Source organism: Mustela lutreola, chromosome 16 (genome assembly GCF_030435805.1).
Source record: "Mustela lutreola isolate mMusLut2 chromosome 16, mMusLut2.pri, whole genome shotgun sequence".
Lineage (NCBI taxonomy): Eukaryota > Metazoa > Chordata > Mammalia > Carnivora > Mustelidae > Mustela > Mustela lutreola.
The window spans coordinates 27180056-27189857 of NC_081305.1; the positions used below are offsets into that span (position 1 = coordinate 27180056).

Here is a 9802-nt window from a genome sequence, read left to right on the forward strand (position 1 = left end):
AAAAATAAATAAATAATGGGGCCCCTGGGTGGCTCAGTGTGTTAAAGCCTTTGCTTTCAGCTCAGGTCATGGTCCCAGGGTCCTGGGATCAAGCTCCGCATGGGGCTCTCTGCTTGGCAGGGAGCCTGCTTCCTCCTCTCTATCTGCCTGCCTCTCTGCCTACTTGTGATCTTTGTCTGTCAAATAAATAATAACTTTAAAAATAAATACATAAAAATAAAAATAAATAAAATTTTTTTAAAAATCCCCAACCCCACATGCTCCTCTAGCTCCCACTCTCTTTATAAAGAGACAGCCATCCTTTGTCATGCCTCATCCATTCATCACCCACTACAACCTAATTTCTGCTCCCCCCACCCCCAACTTCCTGAATTCCTCTGCAGCCACCAATGACCTAACTGCTAAGTCCAATGAACTTTCAACCCTTCCTCTTTCACAGCCTCTGAGACCCTGACCATTCCTTTCTTCCTGAAACACTTCTCCTCTGACCTGAAGACACCGCCTGCTTTTCCAGCTTTTCCCTCCTCTCAAGCCTCCTCTGCTGTGGCTTCTACATCTACCCATCCCTTAAATGCCAAACTTCTATCCTTGGACCTCCTCTTCTCACACTGCATATTTCTTTGGATAAAATCCACCACTGGCCATGGCTTCAACTAGAACAACTACCAGTGGTTATTAATCCTTCAAGTGGCCATCGACTCGGCAATGCAGAGTTCTAATGTTCTTGTACACACGTGCACACAAAAGGACCACACACACATTCTCCATCAGGAGGCTCATAGGACCCCCTCCCCAGAAAGGTCACCCGAACACCTCTGAGGACTATCTGGGCCCAGATGAGAACGCTGATTTATCAAAACTAAAGTACGGTAGAAGCTATTCTGTGTCTAGCCAGCTCTCTCACTTGAGCTGGTATCTCCAATTGTCCCCCTGACAACTGTGCCTGGGATGACCCACAGGCACCTCAAACTACGTATGTCCCAAACCCAACTAATCACTTCTCTCTCCTCTTGGCCACCAATATTACCACATCCTCCTCCTGGGTTTCTAGTCCCCCAGTAAAACAACTGGCATCCAGCAAGCCAGCCAGAGACTACCTAGGGAGTCACTTCAGGGTCCTCTTCCTCCATTCCTGAACATCCAGCCAATCTCCATATCTACATTTCAAACCTTTTGCAAAAGGGAATCCTCATCTCTTTGGCCCCTGCTCTGACCCTCATGCTTTTCTCCTAACTACCTCAATAGTCTAAGCCTTCTGCGTTCCTCTAACTCACCCTCCTCTGGCAAGAATTCTTCCTGAAATTCTCCCCTGCCTTAATCCCACCAGGGATACCATCTGTCCCCTCCAGAAGTGCTTGTGATCTGACACTGTCACCCTTACCATCCACATCTCTCACTACCCTCCCCCAAAGAGACCCTAGTAAGTCTCTACTCCTGGGGGCACCTCACGCTGTCTCCTCCCTTCATACTCCTGCATATATAACTGCACACTCTGCTATCGCACTCCAAATCTATACTGGCACATGCAGAATGCCCATATATCCTGCAAAGTCAACTAGGGCAGTCCTCCCCACTCTAGGCTCCTCCCATACTATTCTGAACCTTCTATTACTGTTCCTCTCTGGTGGAATAGCTGTAATTATTTCTTCCCATGTCTGTCTACTTCTCTACATGGCCAATTCCTGTAGGGCAGACTGCTCAGCTTTGAAGCCTTAGCAGCCATATTTGGCATTAAATAGGTACCAAATAAATGTCTGATTAGTTAAAGTGGCTTGGTCCCTGAATACACCTTAGGCTCTCGCCTCTGGGTCTTTGCTGACCATTCTCTCTCCTTGGAACATCTGTATTTCCCCTCTATCTTATTTTCTACTTCAGTCCATCAGGAAGCAGATTCAGACACTCAAGCTTACCACTCCTCCACCTGTTCCCACCTTAGGGTCTTTGCACTTGCTCTTCCTGTTCCAGGAATGCTCTCCCACCAGACATTCCCATAACCCACTCTCTCATTTCAATCAGGTCTCTGTTCAGCTATCCTTGTTCTCTTTAAAAAACAGCCCTGACACTACACTCTGTATCTGTGCCTTTATTGTCAAGAGAATTCTCCACAGTAACATCACTTCAATGAGGGCAGGCCTGTTTCATTCACCACTGTATTCCCAAGCCTGTAACCGTGCTGGAGCATTCCTTTATTTCATATTTACTGAGCACTTACTGTGTGCCAGATCTAGGTGTTGAATGTCTATCAAGGAACAAAATAGAGAAAAATCTTCCCCACTTCACATTCTGGAAGGGAACGACAAACAATATACAAGGTAAATAAAATATAATTGCCAAGAAGAACAACTAAAGCAGTAAAGGAAAATAGGAACTGGGGAAAGCCTCACTAGGTGACGCCTGAGTAAAAACCGGAAAAAAAGTGAGGAAGCAAACCACATTATTGAACTGCAAGCACAAAAGCCCTGTGGCCAAGCATGTCTGACCCGTGGAAGGGGAGGATAGAAGAAAATAAGAGTGGGAAAATAACAGTGGGTCAGATTATGTGAAGTCATGTGGATGGCTCACTATAAGGTATTTATCTTTAAATGAGATGGAAACCCATTGTAGGGCTTTTACGTAAAGGAGTGATATGATCTGACCTGTGTTTCAAAAGAACCCTTCTAGTTGCCGTGCCAAAAACAGGGCATAACTGCAAAGGCAGAATTAGGGAGACCAGATGAAAGACTATCTCAATAATCCAGGTTAGAGGTGGTGGTGACCTGGCCCAGGGTGGCAAGCACTGGATGTGTGAGAATGAAAGACAGCAGTCAAAGGTGACTCAAAGGTTATTAGTTAGAGCCTTTTACGTTACTCGGAAAAAAACAGCAAGAGCAGTTTGGGAGGGGAGATGATGGGAGGCTTACTAGGCCTATCCTGACATGTTCAGTCTGAGTCCCCTATCAACCATCTCAGCTGAGAAGGAAAAGAGGCAGCTGGGCATTGGTCGAGGGAGAGGCCCCCGGATGGAGATACAAATACAGGATCTGTTAGCCTAATATATACGTATTTAAAACTATGAGCTTTGGGGGCGCCTGGGTGGCTCAGTGGGTTGGGCCGCTGCCTTCGCTCGGGTCATGGTCTCGGGATGCTGGGATCGAGTCCCACATCGGGCTCTCTGCTCAGCGGGGAGCCTGCTTCCCTCTGTCTCTCTCTGCCTGCCTCTCCATCTACTTGTGATTTCTGTCAAATAAATAAATAAATAAAATCTTTAAAAAAAAAAAAACTATGAGCTTTGAATAACAATTCACCATCAATGAAAAATCAAAATTTCCCAAAGAGAAATGCACAAAGAATAGATGAAAGAAAAGCTGCGATGTCCAAGGACACGCTCTCATGTTCCGCAGACAGAATACAAAGGTGACCCTTGCTCATACTGAAAGGCATTTCAGCCAAAACAAAAAACAAGTGACAGGGGCAAACCGGTACCAGCGGCTCTGTGAATGGGTAAGCCTAACTTTGACCTAAAAATCCCTGGGGTCCGCCCCGTGACTCTTTTAGAGAAACTCGGGTATTGTCTTTGCAGAGGATGAGATGTTATGAGACCCAAGAAAGTGCAGTCTACCTCCAGGTTCTCATCTCTAGCATGTTCCTAGATGGGGAGAAGCATTCCCCTGATGCCGGTACAGAAGACAGGCCAAAGGCTGGGAGAGGCAAGGAGGGTAGTCACCCTCGCCCGAAAGCCCCCCGCCCTGGGAGGGCAGGGTTCTACCGCAGGAGACGAGTGAGCAGGCGGAGGGCTATGGCGGGGAGGGGTAGGCTGGGCTCATAGAGCACTGGGTAGGGGGTGGGGGCGTGGCGCGCCGCGGCAGAGCGCCGTAGTTGCGGGAAGTGGGGAATCAAGGGGCCAAACCTCCTTGCTTAGAAAAAGGGCAGAGAGAAGGTATTCCCAGGGCGCTGCCCGACGCTATAATGGGGGACAGTTCGACAAGGCGCTGAGTCGCCGGCGTCAGGCGTGCTCGGCTGCCATGAGGCGAACGGGAACTGAGAGCAGCGTGACTCCGAGCGTGGGGACCGGGCTCCGCCCAGCCTCGGAGCCCCGAGTTCAAGGACAAGCCCCCAAGTGGCAAGGACATGGAGAGAGGACACCCTTACCTGACACTGCAACCTTCCCAGCCGCTCCTTCCCGGCTGGAGAACGCGGCCGCCGCTTCTCGCGCCGCTCGCCCGCGCTTCCCGATTGGCCGAGGCCGGCCCTCCCAGAAGCCCTCGCGCGGCGCTCAGACAAATAAACTTTATGGAGACCCGCGGAGGAGAACAAGGACAGGGGCGGGGTTAGGGGCGGGCCCTCTGCTTGAGCTGCCGCGCCCCCACGCCCGGGGCCACGCCCTCACCCTTCCCTAGTGGTTAGAGTTGGCTCAGCAGGGAGAAAGCGAGTGCGCAATACCTTGGGTGGATTTCTTACCCTTTACTGATCGCCATCATAGTGACAGGTACTCTTCAATGCGCTGGTGGCACAGTGGCGACCGCGACAGACAGGATCCCTGCCCTAACGGAGTTGTCAAGCTGGTGGGAGAAACAGACTGTAATAAATAACTGGCAGTTTGTAAGGAGGGCTATGACGGAATGAGCAGGATGATGGGAGAGAGAATGCCTTTGCGGTCCCAAGGCCTCTCTGAAGAGGTGCTGAGCACAAATACAATGATGAGAAAGGGTCAGTCTTGCAAAGCCTTGTTTGCAGAGCATTCCAAGCAGAGGAACAAGAGTGAAGGCTCCATAGGTAAACAAGCTTGGTGTGTGAAGAATAGGAATGCAAAACGTTACAACCTCTTTGGAAGAGAGTATGGAGGTTCCTAAAAATAGAATTTCCATAGGATCCAGCAAGTCCACCTCTGGGTATATACCCAAAAGAACTGAAGGTCTCAAAGAGGTTTGTGTACATCCCTGTTCATAGCAGCATGAGTCACAAGAGCCAAAACATGGAAGTAACCCAAGTGTCCATCGACTGATGAATGGATAATTAAATGTGGTATATACATATGATGGAGTATTATTCAGCCTTAAGAAGAAAGAAAATTCTGACATACCCTATAGCATGGATAAAACTGGAATAAGCCAGTCACAAAAACATTAATATTATGATTCTATTTATAGAGTACTTAGAGTAGCCAAAATTATAGAGACAGAAAATAGGGTGGTGGTTGCCAGGGGTTGGGGCAGGGTGAACAGGAATAGTGAGGTTTTGTTTAACAAGTTTAGTTTTAGTTTTACAAAATGAAGAATTATGGAGATGGATAGTAGTGATGGTTGCACATTATGAAAATCTTTAATATCCCTGAACTGCACACTTGACAATGGTTAAGGTAATGTATGTTATGTGTATTTCAACAGAAGAGTAAAATTTTTTTAAAGGATGTGGAGCAACCTGGACCATCACATACTACTGGGGAGCTGGAAATAGGAACAATCGCTTTGGAAAACTGGCGAAATATATGAAAGCTAAATATATATGTACTCTCTGACCCAAGAATTCTACATATGGATGTAGGTATGTATATCTGATCTTTCTATTCCCAGCATAAATGTGTACCTATTTTCACCAAAAACCACATATGACAACGTCCATAGCTTCCCAACCCAAAAGTGGAAATAACTCAAATGTCCCTTAATGGACATTTATACATTAAAGGACTGCATTTATACGAAGTTCAAATCAGGCAAAACTAACTTATAGTGACAGATGTCACAATAGTAGTGATTTTTTTTAACATTTTATTTATTTATTTGACAGACAGAGATCACAAGTAGGCAGAGAAGCAGTCAGAGAGAGAGAGGAGGAAGCAGGCTCCCTGCTGAGCAGAGAGCCTGATGCAGGGCTCGATCCCAGGACCCTGAGGCCATGACCTGAGCCAAAGGCAGAAGCTTAACCCACTGAGCCACCCAGGTGCTCCAATAGTAGTGATTTTGAAGGGCAGAAGGGCTGTTGACTGGGAAGGGAAATGAGAGAATCTTCTGAGGTCTGTCAATATTCTGTTTCTTAATCTGGGTGCTGAGTTCATGGACGTATTCACTTTTTAAAAATTCATTGAACTGCACATTTAAGATTTGTGTACTTTACAACACATATATTATTCATTACACTACAATAAAAAGTATAAAATAAAGCAAAATATTCTCTACGCTGTGGAATGTTCAATGTTTTGCTCTTGAGAAGTCATAACGCTTTCCCTCCCTCAACTGTTTCCAGTCTGGGACCTTGTTTTATTTCTCTGCTTTTCCCCACAATCCCCAGCATGTGGTGCTGGGAAGGAAAGCAAGAAATATTTCTTAAATGACAGACAAAACCCAGCACCTTGATTGCCCCCTATCCTGAACCGCGCTGCCAGAGATGGGTTCTTAGTGGGTGGCAGCAAATTACATAAAGCTTCTGGAACTGTGGCTGAGTGATCAGCGATATTCTAGACAAGTCATTAAAAGCTTGGAAAGGGAAGCTTCTCACTATGCACGTCAGATGAGTTTTTAAGATTTGTGCCCTTTACTAGATGAAATGACTTCTCAATAAAAAGATAAATACAGTTCAAATTAAAGAAAAAGTGATTCACCTCTAATATTGCACTTGAACCTTGCAACAACCCAGTGTTGAGCAGAGTAGGACTGGTCATCATCACATGTTCTGCGGGGAACCTAAACTCCAGGAGGATTAAATGACTTACCCAAGGTTATACAGGTTGGTAGTGGCAGACCAGGGTCTACACTCTCTAGTCTTGGGATGTCGCAGCCAGTGTTTCCTAGTCCAAGAAGGTCGGAGGTGAACTTAGAAGCCTTCATGAACTATGATAAGAGCTATCTAGTGAATTAAGATTGGAACAAATACCATGTTCTCATTAACCAGCAGTAGCTAACTATCAGATGACATCGTGAAGGTGGTGGGATTTATTAAACATCTGGTTGTTTTATTTGTTATTAAACATACTGACTGTTGAATGAAAAAACCCCATCCTACACATCTCTGCATTGCTGCTGTTTTAAAACAGCTTTGCCAACATCTATCAACTTTGTTGATGTCAAATTGTGCAATTTGTCACTGATGCTGCATTTGCCAAAAGAAAAGTGAATTTGATTGACAAGGCCCCAGGGCTTCTCTCTCTTCCTTTTCAACATTCCAGATGTTTAAAAAAAAAAAAAAGTTGGATCCACCCCCAGGAAGACTCATCTGTGGGTGAAAAATATGCTAAAGGAGCTTGAGGGATATGGTTTCAGTTTCTGTAGAAACTTTGCCTCCGAGAGACCCCATCTTCTTGATTGGTTCAAATTACCCTCCGTTTTCGATTGCTGCCTTTCAATGGAACCATCTGTTTTACAGCCCATCTGTCGGGGGCTCTGTTGTGGTTGATTATTAGATGTGTTTGCAGCTGGAGGGGTGGGGGGCGGACTTCAATGACAAAAGATAAGTGTCTCCAAGAATGAAAGTGGGAAATCACTTTCAGAAAGCAGACTTCAGGGGCGCCTGGGTGGCTCAGTGGGTTAAGCCTATGCCTTCGGCTCAGGTCATGATCTCAGGGTCCTGGGATCGAGCCCCGCATCGGGGCTTCCCCTTCTCTCTCTGCCTGCCTCTATGCCTTCTTGGGATCTCTCTTTCTCTCTCTCTCTCTCTCTCTCTGTCAAATTAATAAATAAAATCTTCAAAAAAAAAAAAAAAAGAAAGAAAGACTTCAGCCTTCCCTGCAAACTCGGGAGAAGATTAAGATTGGCAAACAAACATGGTGAACAACAGAGGACGTGGATGACTCTGGGGCTTTCCACCACTTGTTCTCCCTTCTTTAGTAACCATACCCAAGAACACCGCAGTTTACTTTGAGGGGACTACCTGTTTCATATCGTGGGTATTCTTGGAGAAAAATAACCTACCAGGAAGGATTGTTCTAAGGCTTAGTTAATACATATTAAAGGCTTAGAGCAGAGCCTTGCCCATAGTAGGTGCTCCGTAAGCGTTAACTATTCTTATTTCTGGTGAGGCCCATTGCCACGATACGCTAGAATGGAGCAGAGGCTTCCCTGATGCACCAGGACACAATGCTGTATACCTAGCTTCGTGGAGGGCATACACCAGGACATGGCAATTGTCTCAAACTTTGCCCAGCTTTGAAGCCCTGTGGGGCAATGGCAGGACACTGGGAGCTCTGTGTCCACCAGGGTGCTTTTGGTGAATAAGGATCATTGAGAAGGATCCCACGTTGACTTCCTGCGAGAGGACTCTCAAAATGAAGGTTCCAGCCGCACCCGCCCCCAAATTATCAACTACGCTTGAAGGCAGAACCTGAATCTCTCAAACAGAATTGGCACCCCCAGCATCTGACCCCGATGGGGGCTGACAGTGGCGTGGGTGGCATAGTATGGTGGGGCCAGCCCCTGTACATGGTCTTGGTGGTCAACCACTTCAGTGGTGCTGTAACATTCTTGGAAGGAAACATTTCCTGAAACTGTGGTGTGGCCAAACCTTGTCTTGTCCTGAGAGATATGACTGCTAAATGCTGGCTACCCAGCAGAGCTCAGACTTCAGTGAACCAATGCCAGAGCTCACCTCTGTGAAAACCATGGCGTCCATACCCAGCCGGCTGTAGCCCCTGGCCAATGGCTACCTTAGATGTCTCATTTTAGAGTAGAAGATTAAAAATCATCCCTAAAAAAGTCAAGAAAGAGGGAACCCAGGTGAAAACGAAGCTTTATTTATCCACTGACTAATAATTTTTTAAAAGATTTTATTTATTCGATAGAGAGAGGTCACAAGTAGGCAGAGAGGCAGAGAGAGAGAGGAGGAAGCAGGCTCCCCACCAAGGAGAGAGCCCGATGCGGGGCTCGATCCCAGGACCCTGGGATCATGACCTGAGCCGAAGGCAGAGGCTTTAACCCTCTGAGCCACCCAGGCATCCCTAATTTTTTTTTTTTACTAGAAAAAAACATTTGCTTTTTTGGGTCATAAGCATCTTCACAGAACTTTTTTGGTTTTATGATGCATTTGATTTTGTATTAGGAGAAATCTGATCTTTTTTTTAAGATTTTATCTATTTATTTGACAGAGAGAGATCACAAGAAGATGGAGAGGCAGGCAGAGAGAGAGAGAGGAAAGCAGGCTCCCTGCTGAGCAGAAAGCCTGATAACGGGACTCGATCCCAGGACCCTGAGATCATGACCTGAGCCAAAGGCAGTGGCTTAACCCACTGAGTCACCCAGGCACCCCAGAAATCTGATCTTTAGTTTCAGTCTAGTTAAACTGGAAGATCTGAAAGGGAGACTTGTTATCCAATATGGTCCAGATTTTTATTTTTAGTTGTTTTTCTAAAGATTTTAATTATTTATTTTAGAGATAGGGAGCAGGAGCAGGGGGAGGAGCAGAGGGAAAGGGAGGGAGAATCTCAGGCAGACTCCGAACTGAGTGTGGAGCCTCAGGGGAGGAGCAGAGGGAAAGGGAGAGAGAATCTCAGGCAGACTCCTAACTGAGTGTGGAGCCCGGCAGGGGGCTTGATCCCATGATCCTGAGATCACGACCGTAGCTGAAATCAAGAGTCAGACGCTTAACCAATTGAGCCACCCAAGTGCTTCTAGTCCAGAATTTTAAAAATTGTCGATTTCTTTGGTGTTTTTGTAAAATCTATCCTGGCAAGAAGCAACTTTTCTGGTTTTTTTCCCCCCCCTGAAATGTATTACTGCAAAGAAAATAAAAATATGTTCATTTCAATGCCAGGCCTTATGCAGAATGAGCACTTAATAAATGTGTCAAATGAATGAAAGAAAGAAAAGAACCTGAGAACAGGAATAACTGCTGTGTTGTG

The 9802-nt window shown here is 46.1% G+C and overlaps 1 protein-coding gene across 4 annotated transcripts in view; it reads right to left on the reverse strand.

Moving 5' to 3' along the window:
• The window catches only part of NUP93 (nucleoporin 93), a 109629-nt gene extending 105389 nt beyond the window's left edge, over positions 1–4240 (reverse strand). For 3 of the 4 annotated variants that reach the window (XR_009348646.1, XM_059151918.1, XM_059151916.1), the window contains exon 1: positions 4129–4240. The gene's annotated coding sequence lies outside the window, so the exon portion shown is untranslated. Of the gene's footprint in view, positions 1–2212; positions 2232–4128 lie in introns of those variants that run through there. The other variant, XM_059151917.1, reaches the window with a different exon arrangement.
• Between the last annotated feature and the right edge of the window lie 5562 nt (positions 4241–9802).